This window comes from Paramormyrops kingsleyae, unplaced genomic scaffold (assembly GCF_048594095.1).
Source record: "Paramormyrops kingsleyae isolate MSU_618 unplaced genomic scaffold, PKINGS_0.4 ups65, whole genome shotgun sequence".
NCBI classification, from domain to species: domain Eukaryota; kingdom Metazoa; phylum Chordata; class Actinopteri; order Osteoglossiformes; family Mormyridae; genus Paramormyrops; species Paramormyrops kingsleyae.
Genome location: NW_027326003.1, coordinates 122,884 through 146,710, shown reverse-complemented (window position 1 = coordinate 146,710; position 23,827 = coordinate 122,884).

The window sequence follows — 23,827 nt, the reverse complement described above, 5'->3', positions numbered from 1 at the left end:
GGCTTTTCTGCAGCTGTGGTATATTTCACCCACCGTCATGAAGGAAACTCTCCCAAATACTGATCTTGCAAGATGTTCTCTGTTGAGATAAAAAAAAAATGGAATAGCTGTGATTGCTCATGTAATGCTTTTTTGGGGTGATGTATTTGTTAATGTAAGGCCATTTTGATTACCCACACTTGGCCTTGTAGCCTTATATTTGCAGAAAAGAGCCTGAGCTGTATGTATATGTATATTTGCATAGCATGACATGGTACTGCCTTTGATTTAGTAGATTTTTAATTCACTGTTATGATGTTGAATAGGACAAGTGCATAAATCCCAAAATATATTGGCTACCACAGCTAAAACGGATCTTGGTGGGGTGTGTTGGTTCGTGCTCCATGGAGTGATCTTGGGTGGGAGGCTAAGATTGGATGTACATAGAATAAAAAACCTCAATGTCTTCTAACATCCCCACCATAAGAAAACACATTAGGTCCTGCTCATACTAATTCTGGTATCTAAACCATCAGCTTTTCAGAACTCTTTGGCAATTATACGTCTCAAAACACACAAAGCCAACTGATACAGAGCAATCAGTTTAAACAACCAAAGGAATCCTGAAGTAAAACAAGCAATGATATGTGGTGGAGACTAATATCTGTGGCATTCCATTCTCAACTGCAGTGGGATTCTAAATATTATGTAAACATGGATATCCAAAAATTAAACCTAATTAAAATCGAAATATTAAATGAGCAGAATGATTAAATTTGTTGTTCTATCCCAAGTTGTGATTAAAAAGCACTGAGGCTGCCACCCGTTATATCTGCTCTAGGGAAATGCACTTCTGCGGCCACTAGGGGAGCTCTCACCTTCTCTCAGCCCTGCTAAATAATGTTGCATAGTCTAACAAGCTTTATAATCTGTGTCAATGAGCAGTGCCTTACCGGAAATGCTTTCCCTGGGAATTATTGTAAACATGTATCACGTATTATAGGAGAAATACTTGTAAATGAATTAGATTTATTAACTGGCTCCTGAAATTAGGAATTGTAAATGAACTGACCTTAATGAGTATTAATTAAATTAATTCAGAGACATTGCAGTTCATTCCACATGAAAAGTTACAACTTAAGCTAAATCCGCTTAAATCATTTAGAGCATAGTCATAGTGATCAATGAAACACCTATACACACACACACACACACATATCCTTATGGGGACCGCTCATTCATTTCTATGGGAAAAATGCTAATGCTAACTTAACCCCTACTCAGCTCTAACCATAAGCATACAGTAAGTAGGCAACCAAAATACAAGAGTTTTTGCATTTTTAGTTTTTTCATTGCAGTCACGGATTTTTATAAAATAGAGTTTTCCCTTATAGGGACCAGGACCAGCTACACCTGTACTATTACACAGGCTACATGTGAAGAATGCGAGACAAAAAAGAAGAGCATTTAGACAGCCAGAGAATGTTAACTGCCAGTTTAATTATATTTATTACAGAGCTTATTGAATTGTTCAGTGAAATAAATCCATCCATCCATCATCCATCCATCTAGCAAACGGGCTGGTAGCCTCTCCTCAGCAGCATATGGCACAAGGTTGGTGCTCACCCTGGACGGGAGGCCAACTCAAATGTAATAGTGAATACTGAAAATAGGACAGTGGTGCAAACAGGAGAGATGATTATTTATTAATTTGTTTGTAATTTGATTAATTAATCACTTAATTCACGTTCCACAGCCACTTGTCCCATGTAGGGTTACAGGTCTCTGGAATATATACCTGAAAATAATGGGCGCAATGCAAGGAGGAACCCAGGAGGGGGTGCCAACCCATCGCATGGCAGGGAATAACCCAGATGGGGACACCAGCCCTTTAGGAGGGCAGGGAATAAGCAGGGGGCGGTGCCAACCCATCACAGGGCAGGGAAAAAGCCAGGAGGGGGTGGCAAACCCATCGCATGGCAGGGAATAACCCAGATGGGGACACCAGCCCTTTAGGAGTGCAGGGAATAAGCAGGGGGCGGTGCCAACCTATCACAGGGCAGGGAAAAAGCCAGGAGGGGGTGGCAAACCCATCGCATGGCAGGGAATAACCCAGATGGGGACACCAGCCCTTTAGGAGGGCAGGGAATAAGCAGGGGGCGGTGCCAACCCATCACAGGGCAGGGAAAAAGCCAGGAGGGGGGTGCCAACCCATCACAGGGCAGGGAAAAAGCCAGGAGGGGGTGGCAAACCCATCGCATGGCAGGGAATAACCCAGATGGGGAATAAGCAGAGTGCAGGGAATAAGCAGAGGGTGGTGCCAACCCATCACAGGGCAGGGAAAATGCCAGGAGGGGGGTGCCAACCTATCACAGGGCAGAGAATCTCCCAGGAGGGGCGGCAGTCCATCACAAGGCATGGCAGTTCATTAGATCACAAAAACCTGCTTTGTCAGTTAGACTGCGAAAGGCATTCCTAAAACTCATTTAAAAATAATGAAAAATACTAGAGTAGCTGGTTGGATACAGAACAACAAATTAGGGTTATGAGCATCTCTCCGGGATCCACCCATCTATCTTCTAACCTCTCATCCTGGTGAGGGCTGTGGGGCCTGGAGCCTATCCCAAACAGGACAGGGCACGGGGATGGAGTACACCCTGGACAGGATGCCAGTCATACAGAGGACACATAGACACTAATACAGCCAACTGGACCCCATCTACCTCTTCTAAAACATCCATATAGTTTCCTGTCTCTTTCTGACAGCTTTCACCATTTTTCTTTTGCTCCAGTTCTTTGTACTTTTTGAGGTCACAGGTTTTAGTATCAGTACATTTGCAATCTAGAGGAATGTTACCCTCCAACTATGAATTATTGTTTGTGGTCAAAATCACCCCATTTGTGTTGATTTGCACAAATTATAGTATAAATCGATATATTCCAGGTCAATTTTTAAAGTGATTTCAATAAAGGCCTGAAATATCATTATCGACCATCATGTGACCCCAAAAGCCGTTGGAAAGCCAGTAAGAGGCCCATATGATGCTTAGAGCTGAAAAAAGGACAATATGCTGTTTTTGTTAAAAATATCACAGTGCAGTTGTTTTAAAAATAAATCAATGGCTTTGCACAAAATTTTTTATGTGTTTTGTCTAATAAAAACCTGAAGTATCTGAACTTGAACCAATACTGAGCAAAATATCACCACTTACTTTTATGAATGTACGCATTATCTGTGATGTAGAATAAAACACTATGGCTCAAGAAAACAGTCCATTTCTGTATTTTAACAAGATAAATGTTAAAGTAAGAAAAGATGACAAAATATTTCAAACTACATTTTAGAACAGCAAAATCAAATATACTGTATACTGATAAAATTGCAAAAACATAAACATCAGTATATCAAACAAATAACACCAAAATCCCAAAGATGAATGAACACTGAACAATAACTAATCACAAACACTGCAAATGCTCTGCACAAGTGTGACAGAATGCAAGAAATGTAGATGTATGTGGTTTGCTAACATAACATACAAGTAGCACAAAGTGTGGTCGTCTTGCATCTGGTGATCCTGTGCGGGGACGTCATTCACAGAAAGCGTACAAAAATGGATGCTGATTTGTAAGTTGGGGCTTTTCTCCTCTATATGTGGGGAACCCCTGTTCAAACAGATGCAATTAACAGGAAACTTCTTCTAACTTAAGGTGTGAACTGCTTCATCTGAGAAAACTAGACTTAGGAAACAGGGAGCATCAGCGACAAGTCAATGACTGACATCTCATACAGCCATATTGCAAACTAATACACACATAATGAGGATACAACATGAAATGGTCTGGGGGAGGGGGAAACATTTCCACATGTAGGGGGATAGAGGCATTTAATTATTTACAGAAAATTCCGTGTAGCCAGTGTAGGAACCTGAGGTCAGTTTAACACAGATCACTGTCCGTGGTGCTGAAATCTCTACTTGATCGGCTGCTGCTGAATGAATAGGACGGCTGGCCAACATATCTCACTGTGTGATTCCACTGACTGGTACCTTCTAATGCATGGGATTTTTAACAATGAGGAAAATAATTAAAAAAAAAGTTATTACAGGAAACAATATTTACATGCCTGTAGCTTTCATCTCTCACGACAGGAAACCCAAAAACTATTACTTTGTCAGGGATCCGGGACGCGAGAACGAGGCATGGTGCACAGAAAGGGTGGATGATCCACTGGCGGCTCCAAGAACAAAAAGGGGTTTATTAAATAAAACAGAAAACACTACAAACACAGCAAAAAGCAAAAGGACCACGAGGGGTCAAAAACTAAAGGGGATAAATAAAGACTAAATAACAAAAACCTAATACACGTTGAACACTGAAAATCTCAAAACCATCAAACAACGACAATCAACAACACACAATCACAATCAATGAACCACTGGGGAACTGAACAGAAGCAGGAACTAAAATACTAAGGGGTAACGAGACTAACACAGGACAGGTGAGGCTAATTAACAAAGACCAGGGAAACAGGGCACAGGTGAAACTAATAAACTCAAAAGGAACTGATAACAGGGAAACTAAGAACTAACCAAGGAAACAGAAACTAACACTGGGGAATTACAGAACAGGTAAAGACACAAGCAGGGGCACAAGGAACAAAACCAAATACAACGTCACCAGATACAGGAACTAGAAAAACTCAAATGAAACACTAGGGAGCAAAATACAAAGACAGAGGAGGTGGGACTCAAACACAGGACAGAAGGGTACACACAACTGGATGCTCAACACATTGAGCCATATGACAAGACAGGCAACAGGGGAGAACAAAGACTAACATAAAGAACAGGATGACCAGCGACACCTGCTGGTCAAACGGGGAAGGGACAGAGTGGGACAACAGGAGGGGCTGACCCTGACAGAAATACAGTAAAACCGGTCTAAGTCGACACTCGCGGGACCAGCTTAAAAGTGACGACTTAGAGAATTGACGAGATACACCTAAGTCGACACTTCGGCGACTTATGTCTATCTCGCCGTTTTGCCAACTAGTAAATATAACACCATACCTCTACTACACCGCACTATACACGCGAGACTTAAGCCCAGGGAGCGACTAGTGCGATAGGTGGGGATTCCCCGTTTCTACATCGCCGTGGTGACAAGCAGGCGGCGGGAATGCAGCGATTGGGGTGTCGACTTACAGGTAGGAAAATCCATTCATTTGTGTTGTTCGGGATTTAGGTAACGACTAAGGGAATTTGACGACTTACAAGCGGCGATTTACACAAGGAATTTTAAAGGAAACATCATTAGGAAAAATCGGGACTTTTGCTTGAGCGTCGACTTGTGCACATTGACGAGTTACAAGATGGCGACTTAGACCAGTTTTACTGTACATTCATGTTATATCAAGTATATCACATACTCATTTAAAATCACAAAACACACCTGATTTAATCTCTATATTTTAATTATTTCAATAGTATTGCTTAATTACAGCAGTTAAACATTATCTGTATTACAATGGTACAGAAAAGTTGGGCTTTGGCTTTCCTGAGAGAAGTATGGCCTTGCCAGGATAGATGTCCTGTATGATTTGCGTTCTCTTTCATGCAATTATAGACACGTTTGTATTCATCTTCCTGGAGACCATCCATTCATTTCTGTGGTCAAAACACTTTTTTTAGATTTTTGATTGCAGTCACAGATTTTTTTAAAATTGAGTTTCCCTTTGGGGGACTGAAAAAGCTGGTCTCCACATCGTCAAAATTTCAGGTTTTGTTGCATTGTGGGGACATTTGGTCCCCAAAATTTAATATATACATAATGCGCGCGCACACACACACACAAGTTGGTCTTCTTATCTAAATGGGGACTGTCCATTCATTTCTATGGGAAAAACCCTAATCCCAGTCACGACACCCTTAATCCCTACCCACCCCTAACCTTAACCATAAGTAACCAACCCAGATACAAGACTTTTGGCATTTTTACTTTTTTGATTGCATTCACAGATTTTTATAAAACTGACGTTATCCAAATGGGGACCTCAAAAGATGTCCCCAAAAGTAGGGAAATTTCAGGTTTTACTACACTTTGGGGACAGTTTGGTCCTCAAATGTGATCAATGCAAATCCACACACACACACACACACACACATTTGTATTCATTTCTTTGTGTGGACTCTCTATTCGGTTCTACGTGGAAAAACCCGAATCCCAACAATAACAACCTTTACCGCTCCAGCCTAACCTCAACCATAAGTAACTAGAAAAGATACAAGACTTTTGCCCCCCTTACAGCGCCATCCACCTGGCATTTCCCAGCTGGAGGCAAGGCACCGGAGCAGGGCAGTAGTGGGCAAAGTGTCTGATCTCTCCGCAGCTGCCATGGCTTTGCGCGTATAACGTGCATGCTCTGTCCCTCTCTGCAGACGGAGCCCCCACATGCGCAGGTGCAGGTTTGGCATGAAGTGGCTGGCGACCGGCGTGATGTTGCAGACAGGGACAGGATTGTCTCAGTCCGCTCAGCCTCTGCCAAGGCCTTGGCAAGCATGGCCGGCGTCTGCAGCTACATGTGTTGGCACAACCGTTCCGGGTACCGGTGCCCTCAGCGGGGAGGCTTCTGCTCACTCTACCTGGTGGATCCATCGGGTTGCCCCAGGAAGGCACGCTGCCCGACTCCCGGGGTGCACATCCCACGCACTGGTGCTCCTGGCTGCCACTGTAGGAAGTCGTTGGGTCGTTGTATAGGAAGTGGTTGCAGTCTTCCAGGGAGGTTAGTTAAGAATATAAGAGGGGGGAGACAAAAAGCCCTAAGTACTAATAAGTGGGCAGTGTAAAAGGCCTACCCTTTGCTGTCTGTATTTAAATGCTAGGAGCAGTAGAAACAAAATTCATGATTTGAGGCCTTCATTTCATCAGACTCATGATATTATAGGACTAACAGAAATGTGGTTGAGTGACAATGATGGAGAAGAATATAATATGGATGGTTACATGTTGTTCTGTAGGGACCAGATAAGCAAGAAGGGAGGTGGTGTTGCAGAATATGTAAAAGAAAATTTGCAGGCAAGGGAGCTCACAGATAATAATAAACCTAGAGAAGCTACAGCACCCTCCACAATTATTGGCAGCCCTTGTAAATATTTTTAAAAAGGGTTAGAAAAAAATCTACCTTTTACTAAAATAGCTTCATCTAACACCGAAAAAATTAGAAAAATCCAACCTTTCATTGAAATAAATTTTTTCGAAGAAAAAAAAATCCATCAAGAAATAATTATTTTTAACAAAAATACTTGAGCCATGATTATTGGCACCCCTGCTTTTAATACTTTGTACAACCTCCCTTTGCCAGGATAACAGCACTGAGTCTTTTATAAGGTTGGAGAATACCAAGCCGGGCATCTGAGTCCATTCCTTTTTAGAGAACCTCTCCAGATCAGCACTCTACTCTTCAGCTCAGTTCATAAGTTTACAGTGGGGTTCAGGTCAGGTGACTGAGATGACCATGGCAGAAGCTTGCTTCTATAGTCAGCTAACTATTTTTGTGTTGATTTGGACATGTGCTTAGGATCGTGGTCCTGCTGGAAGATCCAGTGAAGGCCCAGTTTTAGCTTCTAGTGTCAGTATTGTGTATGAATAAAATACAAAAAAATATCCCTTTGTCCACTGTTGTTGTCCAATCTTGTTGCCCTTACCCTGTTTGTCCCTTTATCCCCTTTCCTGTGAATACTGTTACACTGCAACTCTAGACTGGAGATCATGACAGCATCTTACCTATAGTTTTAAAAGAGATGAGGGATATTATTTAACTTTGCTATTTCAGAAATCTGTATCTGTTGGTGTGTTACTAATATAACACCCATATTCAAAAAAGGGGATAGAAGTAATCCAACAAACTATAGGCACTTGGAAAAGTAATGGAAGCTATAATCCAAGCCAAAATGGTGGACTACTCTTGGTGTGTATGTTGTTGCTGCCATGTCCCACTCTCGCAAATGTTGGGAAGCAATTAAAAAGGCCAGTAGGATGTTGGGTTACATCTCTAGGTGTGTGGAGTTTAGGTCAAGGTAGGTGAAGCTTAAGATTGTACAATTCCTTGGTAAGACCCCACCTAGAATATTGTGTGCAGGTTTTTTCACCTTACCTTAAAAAGGACATTGCTGCCTTTGAAAGGGTTCAACGTAGGGCTACAAGAATGATTCCCGGTCTTAGTGAAATGTCTTATGAGGAGAGGTTAGCTGAGCTGAATCTGTTCAGCCTCGAGCAAAGGAGACTAAGGGGGGACATGATCCAGGTATGTAAGATTCTGATAGGTTTATTTTTTTTCCATTACTGCAATATGTCACTCATGATTATATAACAGAATAGATGAAACCCTGCCTACATCTAGCTTTCTCCCAGGGGATTCACTATCCCAGTGTAATTCAATACAGTCAGTATCTACTGAGATGCTTGATATATTTTCTTTTTCATTGCATTTTTGATGGACATAGAGGACAGTATTTGGCTGAGACAGTATTAGCAGTTTAAATACAGCTCCCCCTCATGACAGTGAAAAAGTCTGCAGGCCATTGCAGAGGTCTTGGATGATGTTCTCATCTATGGAGGTCTTTGGTGGCTGTCGTAACCAGTGTCTCTGCCTAGGCCAGTGGTGGGTCTCATATTGAGGTACAGAGAATGGGTCCTTCCGCCTTGCGGATTCCCTCTTTCCCTGAGCAACAGCTTCCCTCCAAGATGATGGGGGGAGTGCGGTGGACAGAACTGGGGCTTCTTCCCTGTCATGCATTTTCTGGACCACTGGCTGAGGCCGGACACACAGATGAAGTTGCATCCTCAATGTTAGGCCTCTGGAGACCAATTTCTTTAGCTGGCCTGTTGCACAGAAACATTTCTCTTTATTGTAAACTGTAAGATGATTACAGCAACTATTCTGCTGTTATTCAATCAGTGAGAATAATTAACATAGTACCGACCAATTTTTTAAACTTCAATTAACATCAGACTGTCTCAAACTCATGTTAAAAAAAGTTCTGAAATACATACGTTTATATACGGGCTGATGATAATGTTCCACTGCCCCAGCATCCACGTCTCCAGTACAGGTGCCAGCCTGGTTAGAGGGAGGTGATGTGGGTGGAGATTCGTCATCTCCCCAATCAATCACCTCATCCCACTTATTCCAGGCTGCCCAGTACTCATTATCTGTCCAGCTCACGGCTTTTTCCAATCGCCTAGTGCTGAGAGGAGAAACAGGTTTCAGTCAGACAGGTTGCACTACAGCTCACCAGACAACAGTAAAAACCTCTTAAAGAGCAAATACATAAGCCGGTTCTATCTAATAATTGTATTTAATAATAAAACAGTACAATCATCTAAGTTTTATCAATGTAGATGGCCAGAAAATTTTACTGTCACATATATATGTACTTGTTACTGTGGCAGTACACTTGTTAACAATAATGCTAATATACTCACTGCAGCTACAGGATATATATATATATGGGGCATATGGCATACCGAGCATTCTCCGGTATGGAATTAATTCTAGTGCCACCCCCCTCCCCCAGTCAATAAAATGTATTGCTTGGCAAAAGTTATCCACTTAATGCCAACAAAGGGAAGGGTGAGTGCACTTGACCTTCTGAACATGATAACTGGTATTTGTTGCATCTTTTTATCACTTCACATAATGTCAAACGTTTAAATGCAGTTTTGGGTGTTTTTAGAAATCCATATTGCTCCCTCTCACGAGAGCGTAAAAACCACTATCTCTGTTTGGACCAGTGGTGGGTCTCGTACTGAGGCACAGAGAATGGGTCCTTCCACCCTGTGAATTCCCTCATTCCCTGAGCGACAGGTTCCTTCCACGCTGATGGGGTGACGGTGGTTTCCAGAACTGGGGCTTCTTGTTCCCTGTCATGCACTTGGCTTTGCTGGACCAATTGCTGAGGCTAAGAATGAAGTCGTATCCTCACCGTTAAGCCTCTGGACAGCAGTTTCTTTTGCTGACCTGTTACATAGAAACACTTCTCTTTATAGTAAACTGCAAGATGATTACAGCAACCATTCTGCTGTTATTCAGTCATAGTACCATACAATTTTCAATCTACATCAGACTCATGGTTCGAATTATGGGGGGTACTGGAGGGTACTGTACCCCCCGATCAAGACCCAGACCCCCCCAAAGAGACAAAAATAGCAGTTTTGGGGGGTTTTTAACATTTTTCTTTTGCTGCAAAAAAAAAAAAAAAAAGATAACCTCACCTTGTAGGAAAAGTTTATGTAAAACAATTTCAGACACCCCTAATGTGGACCGTACCATTTTAACCACCTCGGCGCTAGAAGCAGCCAGTCGGTTGCGTCATTCATTCTCATTGAGTGACCTGTTCATTGTGTTCGTCTGTCATAGTACTGTTTGTCGTGCATTGGTAAATGTGAGTAGCCAGCAGAAGTCTAACCTGTTGAAAATGTGTTATTTTACAACCTTCATTTATTCGTTTAAGTGTTTCATCTACTAATGCAAGCTGAAGTCTTTATAAGTTGAATTACTTACCATTGTCCTTCTGAGGCAGATGTTCTGTCGAGTTGACCTACTTTGTCCAGGTAATCTACTGTAGTGCTAATTGATAGCCCTAATCATAGCTTACCTCGACAAAGTAGCTCAACTCGACAGAACACCGGTACAGTCAACTTTAGTTACATTAACTAGCAAGATGAGCTAAGTTCTCTATTTAAACCAGGCTTATTTGGTGAGGTAAAATCGATCATGGTCATTTTCCAAGGAGATGAACTCCATATGTTTTCGTTCTCATTTTATCACGAATAAATTGTGCCATTCTGAAATTAATTTGCCACTTAGCCTGTGTGGTTTGTTATTAGGCTAATATTAACGCATAAGAATGTCTAACGTCATGCTCTGAAAAAACATTACTATAAGTGAAACCTATAGGGGCAACGTAAAAAAAACTAGCTAACAAATAATAAGCCCTATTATTTGAATTTTAGTGGTATTGATTCTGCATTCCACAATTTCATATTTATAGACATTTTAGAAGCTTCATCTGATAGCCCAGATACTGTTTTGTTAAATATAGATTAGATTTTATTCACAGACACACTATGAGGAAAAGGAAAGATGGAGACATCAGACACTCTTTTGGTGGTAAAAGAAGAGTAAGTAGGAAATATTAGTGTTAAGAGCTACAGAACATTACACTAAAAGTATAGGTTACTTAATGTGTATGAAGGAAAGTGGTGGTCAGCAGAAGGCAGGAGAGGCACAGGAGCAGGGAGATGGCAGGATGAGGACAGTGAGCAGGCAGCAGGGAGATGGCAGGATCAGGACAGTGAGCAGGTAGCAGGGAGATGGCAGGATGAGGACAGTGAGCAGGCAGCAGGGAGATGGCAGGATGAGGACAGTGAGCAGGTAGCAGGGAGATGGCAGGATGAGGACAGTGAGCAGGCAGCAGGGAGATGGCAGGATGAGGACAGTGTGCAGGCAGCAGGGAGATGGCAGGATGAGGACAGTGAGCAGGCAGCAGGGAGATGGCAGGATGAGGACAGTGAGCAGGCAGCAGGGAGATGGCAGGATCAGGACAGTGTGCAGGCAGCAGGGAGATGGCAGGATGAGGACAGTGTGCAGGCAGCAGGGAGATGGCAGGATCAGGACAGTGTGCAGGCAGCAGGGAGATGGCAGGATGAGGACAGTGTGCAGGCAGCAGGGAGATGGCAGGATGAGGACAGTGTGCAGGCAGCAGGGAGATGGCAGGATCAGGACAGTGTGCAGGCAGCAGGGAGATGGCAGGATGAGGACAGTGTGCAGGCAGCAGGGAGATGGCAGGATCAGGACAGTGTGCAGGCAGCAGGGAGATGGCAGGATGAGGACAGTGTGCAGGCAGCAGGGAGATGGCAGGATGAGGACAGTGAGCAGGCAGCAGAGAGATGGCAGGATCAGGACAGTGTGCAGGCAGCAGGGAGATGGCAGGATGAGGACAGTGTGCAGGCAGCAGGGAGATGGCAGGATGAGGACAGTGAGCAGGCAGCAGGGAGATGGCAGGATGAGGACAGTGTGCAGGCAGCAGGGAGATGGCAGGATGAGGACAGTGAGCAGGCAGCAGGGAGATGGCAGGATGAGGACAGTGAGCAGGCAGCAGGGAGATGGCAGGATGAGGACAGTGAGCAGGCAGCAGGGAGATGGCAGGATCAGGACAGTGTGCAGGCAGCAGGGAGATGGCAGGATGAGGACAGTGAGCAGGCAGCAGGGAGATGGCAGGATGAGGACAGTGTGCAGGCAGCAGGGAGATGGCAGGATGAGGACAGTGTGCAGGCAGCAGGGAGATGGCAGGATGAGGACAGTGAGCAGGCAGCAGGGAGATGGCAGGATGAGGACAGTGAGCAGGCAGCAGGGAGATGGCAGGATCAGGACAGTGAGCAGGCAGCAGGGAGATGTCAGGATGAGGACAGTGAGCAGGCAGCAGGGAGATGGCAGGATCAGGACAGTGTGCAGGCAGCAGGGAGATGGCAGGATGAGGACAGTGTGCAGGCAGCAGGGAGATGGCAGGATCAGGACAGTGAGCAGGCAGCAGGGAGATGGCAGGATGAGGACAGTGAGCAGGCAGCAGGGAGATGGCAGGATGAGGACAGTGAGCAGGCAGCAGGGAGATGGCAGGATGAGGACAGTGAGCAGGCAGCAGAGAGATGGCAGGATCAGGACAGTGTGCAGGCAGCAGGGAGATGGCAGGATGAGGACAGTGTGCAGGCAGCAGGGAGATGGCAGGATGAGGACAGTGAGCAGGCAGCAGGGAGATGGCAGGATGAGGACAGTGTGCAGGCAGCAGGGAGATGGCAGGATGAGGACAGTGAGCAGGCAGCAGGGAGATGGCAGGATGAGGACAGTGTGCAGGCAGCAGGGAGATGGCAGGATCAGGACAGTGTGCAGGCAGCAGGGAGATGGCAGGATGAGGACAGTGTGCAGGCAGCAGGGAGATGGCAGGATGAGGACAGTGAGCAGGCAGCAGGGAGATGGCAGGATGAGGACAGTGTGCAGGCAGCAGGGAGATGGCAGGATAAGGACAGTGAGCAGGCAGCAGGGAGATGGCAGGATGAGGACAGTGAGCAGGCAGAAGGGAGATGGCAGGATGAGGACAGTGTGCAGGCAGCAGGGAGATGGCAGGATAAGCACAGTGTGCAGGCAGCAGGGAGATGGCAGGATGAGGACAGTGTGCAGGCAGCAGGGAGATGGCAGGATCAGGACAGTGAGCAGGCAGCAGGGAGATGGCAGGATCAGGACAATGAGCAGGCAGCAGGGAGATGGCAGGACCAGGACAGTGAGCAGGCAGCAGGGAGATGGCAGGATGAGGACAGTGAGCAGGCAGCAGGGAGATGGCAGGATGAGGACAGTGAGCAGGCAGCAGGGAGATGGCAGGATGAGGACAGTGTGCAGGCAGCAGGGAGATGGCAGGATAAGCACAGTGTGCAGGCAGCAGGGAGATGGCAGGATGAGGACAGTGTGCAGGCAGCAGGGAGATGGCAGGATGAGGACAGTGAGCAGGCAGCAGGGAGATGGCAGGATGAGGACAGTGAGCAGGCAGCAGGGAGATGGCAGGATGAGGACAGTGTGCAGGCAGCAGGGAGATGGCAGGATAAGCACAGTGTGCAGGCAGCAGGGAGATGGCAGGATAAGCACAGTGTGCAGGCAGCAGGGAGATGGCAGGATGAGGACAGTGTGCAGGCAGCAGGGAGATGGCAGGATCAGGACAATGAGCAGGCAGCAGGGAGATGGCAGGATGAGGACAGTGTGCAGGCAGCAGGGAGATGGCAGGATAAGCACAGTGTGCAGGCAGCAGGGAGATGGCAGGATGAGGACAGTGTGCAGGCAGCAGGGAGATGGCAGGATCAGGACAGTGAGCAGGCAGCAGGGAGATGGCAGGATCAGGACAGTGAGCAGGCAGCAGGGAGATGGCAGGATAAGGACAGTGAGCAGGCAGCAGGGAGATGGCAGGATGAGGACAGTGTGCAGGCAGCAGGGAGATGGCAGGATAAGGACAGTGTGCAGGCAGCAGGGAGATGGCAGGATAAGCACAGTGTGCAGGCAGCAGGGAGATGGCAGGATGAGGACAGTGTGCAGGCAGCAGGGAGATGGCAGGATCAGGACAGTGAGCAGGCAGCAGGGAGATGGCAGGATAAGCACAGTGTGCAGGCAGCAGGGAGATGGCAGGATGAGGACAGTGTGCAGGCAGCAGGGAGATGGCAGGATCAGGACAGTGTGCAGGCAGCAGGGAGATGGCAGGATCAGGACAGTGTGCAGGCAGCAGGGAGATGGCAGGATCAGGACAGTGAGCAGGCAGCAGGGAGATGGCAGGATCAGGACAGTGAGCAGGCAGCAGGGAGATGGCAGGATCAGGACAGTGAGCAGGCAGCAGGGAGATGGCAGGATAAGGACAGTGTGCAGGCAGCAGGGAGATGGCAGGATAAGGACAGTGAGCAGGCAGCAGGGAGATGGCAGGATGAGGACAGTGTGCAGGCAGCAGGGAGATGGCAGGATAAGGACAGTGTGCAGGCAGCAGGAAGATGGCAGGATGAGGACAGTGTGCAGGCAGCAGGGAGATGGCAGGATCAGGACAGTGTGCAGGCAGCAGGGAGATGGCAGGATGAGGACAGTGTGCAGGCAGCAGGGAGATGGCAGGATGAGGACAGTGTGCAGGCAGCAGGGAGATGGCAGGATCAGGACAGTGTGCAGGCAGCAGGGAGATGGCAGGATGAGGACAGTGTGCAGGCAGCAGGGAGATGGCAGGATCAGGACAGTGTGCAGGCAGCAGGGAGATGGCAGGATGAGGACAGTGTGCAGGCAGCAGGGAGATGGCAGGATGAGGACAGTGAGCAGGCAGCAGAGAGATGGCAGGATCAGGACAGTGTGCAGGCAGCAGGGAGATGGCAGGATGAGGACAGTGTGCAGGCAGCAGGGAGATGGCAGGATGAGGACAGTGAGCAGGCAGCAGGGAGATGGCAGGATGAGGACAGTGTGCAGGCAGCAGGGAGATGGCAGGATGAGGACAGTGAGCAGGCAGCAGGGAGATGGCAGGATGAGGACAGTGAGCAGGCAGCAGGGAGATGGCAGGATGAGGACAGTGAGCAGGCAGCAGGGAGATGGCAGGATCAGGACAGTGTGCAGGCAGCAGGGAGATGGCAGGATGAGGACAGTGAGCAGGCAGCAGGGAGATGGCAGGATGAGGACAGTGTGCAGGCAGCAGGGAGATGGCAGGATGAGGACAGTGTGCAGGCAGCAGGGAGATGGCAGGATGAGGACAGTGTGCAGGCAGCAGGGAGATGGCAGGATGAGGACAGTGTGCAGGCAGCAGGGAGATGGCAGGATGAGGACAGTGAGCAGGCAGCAGGGAGATGGCAGGATGAGGACAGTGAGCAGGCAGCAGGGAGATGGCAGGATCAGGACAGTGAGCAGGCAGCAGGGAGATGTCAGGATGAGGACAGTGAGCAGGCAGCAGGGAGATGGCAGGATCAGGACAGTGTGCAGGCAGCAGGGAGATGGCAGGATGAGGACAGTGTGCAGGCAGCAGGGAGATGGCAGGATCAGGACAGTGAGCAGGCAGCAGGGAGATGGCAGGATGAGGACAGTGAGCAGGCAGCAGGGAGATGGCAGGATGAGGACAGTGAGCAGGCAGCAGGGAGATGGCAGGATCAGGACAGTGAGCAGGCAGCAGGGAGATGGCAGGATGAGGACAGTGAGCAGGCAGCAGGGAGATGGCAGGATCAGGACAGTGTGCAGGCAGCAGGGAGATGGCAGGATGAGGACAGTGAGCAGGCAGCAGGGAGATGGCAGGATGAGGACAGTGTGCAGGCAGCAGGGAGATGGCAGGATAAGCACAGTGTGCAGGCAGCAGGGAGATGGCAGGATGAGGACAGTGTGCAGGCAGCAGGGAGATGGCAGGATCAGGACAGTGAGCAGGCAGCAGGGAGATGGCAGGATCAGGACAATGAGCAGGCAGCAGGGAGATGGCAGGACCAGGACAGTGAGCAGGCAGCAGGGAGATGGCAGGATGAGGACAGTGAGCAGGCAGCAGGGAGATGGCAGGATGAGGACAGTGTGCAGGCAGCAGGGAGATGGCAGGATAAGCACAGTGTGCAGGCAGCAGGGAGATGGCAGGATGAGGACAGTGTGCAGGCAGCAGGGAGATGGCAGGATCAGGACAGTGAGCAGGCAGCAGGGAGATGGCAGGATCAGGACAATGAGCAGGCAGCAGGGAGATGGCAGGACCAGGACAGTGAGCAGGCAGCAGGGAGATGGCAGGATGAGGACAGTGAGCAGGCAGCAGGGAGATGGCAGGATGAGGACAGTGAGCAGGCAGCAGGGAGATGGCAGGATGAGGACAGTGTGCAGGCAGCAGGGAGATGGCAGGATAAGCACAGTGTGCAGGCAGCAGGGAGATGGCAGGATGAGGACAGTGTGCAGGCAGCAGGGAGATGGCAGGATGAGGACAGTGAGCAGGCAGCAGGGAGATGGCAGGATGAGGACAGTGAGCAGGCAGCAGGGAGATGGCAGGATGAGGACAGTGTGCAGGCAGCAGGGAGATGGCAGGATAAGCACAGTGTGCAGGCAGCAGGGAGATGGCAGGATGAGCACAGTGTGCAGGCAGCAGGGAGATGGCAGGATGAGGACAGTGTGCAGGCAGCAGGGAGATGGCAGGATCAGGACAATGAGCAGGCAGCAGGGAGATGGCAGGATGAGGACAGTGTGCAGGCAGCAGGGAGAAGGCAGGATAAGCACAGTGTGCAGGCAGCAGGGAGATGGCAGGATGAGGACAGTGTGCAGGCAGCAGGGAGATGGCAGGATCAGGACAGTGAGCAGGCAGCAGGGAGATGGCAGGATCAGGACAGTGAGCAGGCAGCAGGGAGATGGCAGGATAAGGACAGTGAGCAGGCAGCAGGGAGATGGCAGGATGAGGACAGTGTGCAGGCAGCAGGGAGATGGCAGGATAAGGACAGTGTGCAGGCAGCAGGGAGATGGCAGGATAAGCACAGTGTGCAGGCAGCAGGGAGATGGCAGGATGAGGACAGTGTGCAGGCAGCAGGGAGATGGCAGGATCAGGACAGTGAGCAGGCAGCAGGGAGATGGCAGGATAAGCACAGTGTGCAGGCAGCAGGGAGATGGCAGGATGAGGACAGTGTGCAGGCAGCAGGGAGATGGCAGGATCAGGACAGTGTGCAGGCAGCAGGGAGATGGCAGGATCAGGACAGTGTGCAGGCAGCAGGGAGATGGCAGGATCAGGACAGTGAGCAGGCAGCAGGGAGATGGCAGGATCAGGACAGTGAGCAGGCAGCAGGGAGATGGCAGGATCAGGACAGTGAGCAGGCAGCAGGGAGATGGCAGGATAAGGACAGTGTGCAGGCAGCAGGGAGATGGCAGGATAAGGACAGTGAGCAGGCAGCAGGGAGATGGCAGGATGAGGACAGTGTGCAGGCAGCAGGGAGATGGCAGGATAAGGACAGTGTGCAGGCAGCAGGAAGATGGCAGGATGAGGACAGTGTGCAGGCAGCAGGGAGATGGCAGGATCAGGACAGTGTGCAGGCAGCAGGGAGATGGCAGGATGAGGACAGTGTGCAGGCAGCAGGGAGATGGCAGGATGAGGACAGTGTGCAGGCAGCAGGGAGATGGCAGGATCAGGACAGTGTGCAGGCAGCAGGGAGATGGCAGGATGAGGACAGTGTGCAGGCAGCAGGGAGATGGCAGGATCAGGACAGTGTGCAGGCAGCAGGGAGATGGCAGGATGAGGACAGTGTGCAGGCAGCAGGGAGATGGCAGGATGATGACAGTGTGCAGGCAGCAGGGAGATGGCAGGATGAGGACAGTGTGCAGGCAGCAGGGAGATGGCAGGATGAGGACAGTGTGCAGGCAGCAGGGAGATGGCAGGATGAGGACAGTGAGCAGGCAGCAGGGAGATGGCAGGATGAGGACAGTGTGCAGGCAGCAGGGAGATGGCAGGATCAGGACAGTGTGCAGGCAGCAGGGAGATGGCAGGATGAGGACAGTGTGCAGGCAGCAGGGAGATGGCAGGATGAGGACAGTGTGCAGGCAGCAGGGAGATGGCAGGATGAGGACAGTGAGCAGGCAGCAGGGAGATGGCAGGATGAGGACAGTGAGCAGGCAGCAGGGAGATGGCAGGATGAGGACAGTGTGCAGGCAGCAGGGAGATGGCAGGATGAGGACAGTGAGCAGGCAGCAGGGAGATGGCAGGATGAGGACAGTGAGCAGGCAGCAGGGAGATGGCAGGATGAGGACAGTGTGCAGGCAGCAGGGAGATGGCAGGATAAGGACAGTGTGCAGGCAGCAGGAAGATGGCAGGATGAGGACAGTGTGCAGGCAGCAGGGAGATGGCAGGATCAGGACAGTGTGCAGGCAGCAGGGAGATGGCAGGATGAGGACAGTGTGCAGGCAGCAGGGAGATGGCAGGATGAGGACAGTGTGCAGGCAGCAGGGAGATGGCAGGATCAGGACAGTGTGCAGGCAGCAGGGAGATGGCAGGATGAGGACAGTGTGCAGGCAGCAGGGAGATGGCAGGATCAGGACAGTGTGCAGGCAGCAGGGAGATGGCAGGATGAGGACAGTGTGCAGGCAGCAGGGAGATGGCAGGATGATGACAGTGTGCAGGCAGCAGGGAGATGGCAGGATGAGGACAGTGTGCAGGCAGCAGGGAGATGGCAGGATGAGGACAGTGTGCAGGCAGCAGGGAGATGGCAGGATGAGGACAGTGAGCAGGCAGCAGGGAGATGGCAGGATGAGGACAGTGTGCAGGCAGCAGGGAGATGGCAGGATCAGGACAGTGTGCAGGCAGCAGGGAGATGGCAGGATGAGGACAGTGTGCAGGCAGCAGGGAGATGGCAGGATGAGGACAGTGTGCAGGCAGCAGGGAGATGGCAGGATGAGGACAGTGAGCAGGCAGCAGGGAGATGGCAGGATGAGGACAGTGAGCAGGCAGCAGGGAGATGGCAGGATGAGGACAGTGAGCAGGCAGCAGGGAGATGGCAGGATAAGGACAGCGCACAGGACCAAGTGGTGAGTTAGAAATTAGGCTGTACTTTACTACCATTATCTACTGTATCATCAAGGCAGATATTAGCCTAATAGACAAATATTCATTTCTGAAGGCTGTTGGAGCTGGGGGGACTGAGAGGGCAGGAATAACACCAGACTGCTGGACCAGACCAGGCTGTTTGTAAATGTATAGGCTTATTACTTTTACTAGTATACTACTTCTAGGATAATTCCTGAGAGTTAGCAAAACCAAATTCTTTTGGATAGGGATAAGGATAATGAGATCTTCTGTATTGATTCTCATTTTGTCGCATGTCCAGACCATGACCGTGTGTTGCATACATGTTAGTAAACACCCCTAGCGCATCTTGCACTCTTAACATTGATCCTGGTGGCGACTATTCGTATTGACGCGGTAGCGGACCATAATGGTCATAGAAGTGTTATGAAGGCAGTACCCCCCAATTATGGAGGGGTAATTCGCACTCTGGATACAATTACAACACTAGCCATGTAAACGTATTAATTGGGGAATTCATTTATAAAGGCTTCGTGTGACCGAAAAAGATGCCAAACATTCATAGGCATATTTGCAAGAGGGTTTTGGGATTTATAAAGAAAAACGTATGCTGAAAACAACTCGCACGTTTTGTGAACGAGGCTGAAAGGAATGCAGTTTCGACAGAATCCTGTAGAGGGCACTGTGTATGCTAAATTGAAGGCTCCAGGAATGTTGTCGGCATTTCATTTCATTTCATGGTCACACGGCCATTGGCTCTGAAATTAAACTGTTCTTTTAAATAGAATTGCCACTGCCACTGAGCATCTCCTCTACAAGCAAACACTGGGGTGCCACCAAGACCAGCAGGCTGCTGGTGGCTCTGGGATGCAACCACTACTGAGGCCAGATGAGGGAGCCACTAATGATGGCTTGAAGACATATCAGTGTCAGAATGACATGACATGGCTTGTTTGTTGAACCTTGGCCGGGAATTTGAGAGCACACAGATCCAAGGATGGGGCACATATATGAAACAGAGGTACACCTGTGCAGATTTTGCCTAGGGGCACTGAAATGACCCAAACATGAAGCTCAGCTTTCCAGGTGCTGAGGGGAAATAGTTTCAGAAAACTTTTATTCTAGGGACAAACTTCTGTGGAGGCAGGACGAGTCACCAGCTTCTCACTTCAGTTATTTACACGCAATGTTCATCTATCAAAGGTAAGACACGTTGTTTGAGATAAATGTAGAACTACAGGATAAATTTACAGTTATACCGCCAGGTGTTTTCATAACAGCTTGCTTATAGTAACATTATCACTAGCAACCATTTCACTCGTTTGACGAGAGAGAACTGACAGACTTTTGTCTCTCATACGTTCCCTGTAATTATGCGCTAAATAATGAATTGTCATGACCGTTATTTGATAATGTGTGTGGTTTTTATGTTGTTGTATGATAAAATCTTGTCGGCACGGTATTGACAGTAATTTTGTGTCACCAATTAGCTAGCATCGCTCACTTGGTAAGAGGCTGAAGCTAGGTTTGCCGCATAGCCTATGTGTCCATGGCTTGTATAGTTTTTTGTCATAACGTTAAAAAATTTTGTCAGTCCGTTTCTGACAAACTTGTGTTGATCAGTGACCTGAGCATCGCTCACATGGTAGACTATTATCTGTCTGAACAATTATAAATTGCACTGACCAGAAAAGCTTGAGTGTTGATAGCATCACAGGCAGAACCATAAATGATTTTTGGTAACATTTTTTTTGTTTTAGTCATTTTTAAACACATTGACAATGCATTATAATGCATTCATAAAGCATTATGAACATGGCTATATTTCTAAAAGGGCATAACAAATTGCCATGTTTATTATGCACTATGACTGCCTTATGAAGCTCTCATCTATAATGCACTATAGATACCTTTGTAATACGGTACAAAGCTGTATTATTCCGAGCATCATAATGCATTATGAAGGTATCTATAGTGCATTCCAGATGAGACCTTCATAAATCATTCATAATGCATAATACACATGGGTATAATGTGTTATGCCTTTTGATAAATAATTATAGCCATGTTTCTAATACTTTATGGATTCATTATTATTAGTTATGAATGTGTTTATAAATTGCTAAAGCAATGGCCTTAAGTAGTGTTACCTGATTTTTGTTTACAAATGTAACATTTTTTGCTGAGGGGCTCTCTAACCCCAAAATGGCCTTAGATGAATTTGCAGAGACAGAATTCTTCCAGAAGGAGCGGGAGGCTGCCAAGAAACGGGTGGAGAAGAGGGTGGAGAAAAAGAGGAAAAGGCCAGACTCACGACAAGCAGGCCGCCTTTGCAGATTCTGCCGCATGGAACCTGAAACAGGGACCAAACAGCTAGCCTGCACATCCACACCGGCTTCCCTGGAGTGGCAGGGAAATGCACTTACTGCCCATCTAAAGTGTACTCTGTATACCGAGGAGATGGACCGGAATGAGTTTCAGGCATCTCCTTTGTTTAAGGCAGAGTGATAAAGATGGGTAAACTTAATCATTTTAATTTAGTCATTTTAATGTAATATTTGAATGCAGGCCTTAAATGATCCATATTATTTCAATAAGGCCTCCCTTTAGGGGTATAGTCCATGCTTTTACGTTTGTGTAAAACAAACCAAACAAAGGATGCGGCCGCATGACCCCGCGGCGCCGAACAAAGAAGCACTGTGGGACATACGGCGGCGTCCGAAACAGAATGAGGAAACGAGCACATCGCCCGCCACTGCCCAGAGTCCCGCTCGCAAACGTCCAGTCTAAACTAGGTGACCTAAGAGCGAGGTTGGAGTTCCAGCACGATGCAAGAAACTGCAATACATCATGTTTCACGGAAACGTGGCTGACCCCCCTGGTACTGGATCTAGTGGTGACTCCGTCGGACTCTTTCTCTCTTTTTCCTGTTTCATAACTGCTTGCTGTTGGTCATTTAGTACTTGCTCTTTGTCCATGAAACTATCATACTATGTCATAAATAAAAAGGATATTTAATTGAAATATTACACGCTGATTTTTTTCCTGGTTAAATAAAATCGATACAGCAGATTCTTTTCTACACACACGACTGCTTTTTTTGTATTTTAATTATGCCATCTAACACGACAGGTTCTCTGTCATAAGAATATTCCAATATGTTGGTTGAGATTATTTAAGCGGTACATCAACAATCCTTGTGGGGGAAATTAATGATAATTAAACTTTGACAAACAAGGGCATAGCTGAAAAATCAGTACACTGCTAGTGAGTTACTGGCAATATAGCATAGAAATTTACTAGTCAGCTGTGCTAAGAATCAGCTAAACTGAAATGGAAGGCTTGTAGTATAAGGGGAAAGGTGAAGGAGAATCTTTTATGTGTTTTAAGTTGATTAAGCAGGGAGGAGCACTTCTCTTTCTCACATAGTAAAGGTTCATTCTCTCTTCAAATGATTGCTTGCAAATTTAAGGATCTAGGAAATTAACTTAAATAATATAATATTATAATATAAATATTATATATATATATACACTCACCTAAAGGATTATTAGGAACACCATACTAATACGGTGTTTGACCCCCTTTCGCCTTCAGAACTGCCTTAATTCTACGTGGCATTGATTCAACAAGGTGCTGAAAGCATTCTTTAGAAATGTTGGCCCATATTGATAGGATAGCATCTTGCAGTTGATGGAGATTTGTGGGATGCACATCCAGGGCACGAAGCTCCCGTTCCACCACATCCCAAAGATGCTCTATTGGGTTGAGATCTGGTGACTGTGGGGGCCATTTAAGTACAGTGAACTCATTGTCATGTTCAAGAAACCAATTTGAAATGATTCGAGCTTTGTGACATGGTGCATTATCCTGCTGGAAGTAGCCATCAGAGGATGGGTACATGGTGGTCATAAAGGGATGGACAAATTGTAGCCTCTTTTCCTATTTGTAGTGGAGATGAATGGTACCCGGTGGGGTCTTCTGCTGTTGTAGCCCATCCACCTCAAGGTTGTGCGTGTTGTGGCTTCACAAATGCTTTGCTGCATACCTCAGTTGTAACGAGTGGTTATTTCAGTCAAAGTTGCTCTTCTATCAGCTTGAATCAGTCGTCCCATTCTCCTCTGACCTCTAGCATCAACAAGGCATTTTCGCCCACAGGACTGCCGCATACTGGATGTTTTTCCCTTTGCACACCATTCTTTGTAAACCCTAGAAATGGTTGTGCGTGAAAATCCCAGTAACTGAGCAGATTGTGAAATACTCAGACCGGCCCGTCTGGCACCAACAACCATGCCACGCTCAAAATTGCTTAAATCACCTTTCTTTCCCATTCTGACATTCAGTTTGGAGTTCAGGAGATTGTCTTGACCAGGACCACACCCCTAGCAATCATGGCGTTAAATGCAAAACATAACAGTTCATTTCTTATATTTAATCAGTGCAGTATGGTTATTCAGTGCAGTCGGTATAGTCAATGCAGTATTCAATGCAATTTGTATATTTTGTAATATTTTATTACTCTTTTTATACCTCACATTGACTTGAATTGCATTTTCAGTTTCGTTGTCCAAGTGACAATGACAATAAACATTATCTTTATCTTTGTTAGGTGGCTACGTTTACATGCCTTAATGCAATTAAGATGTTTTCATGTAAACAGATTAATTGGGGAACTCATTTATAAATCTGATTGAAAAAGATGGTAAGCATTCATACAAACATTTATAGGAATCCTATAAATACATGATACAATCCTATCATTCTTATACTAT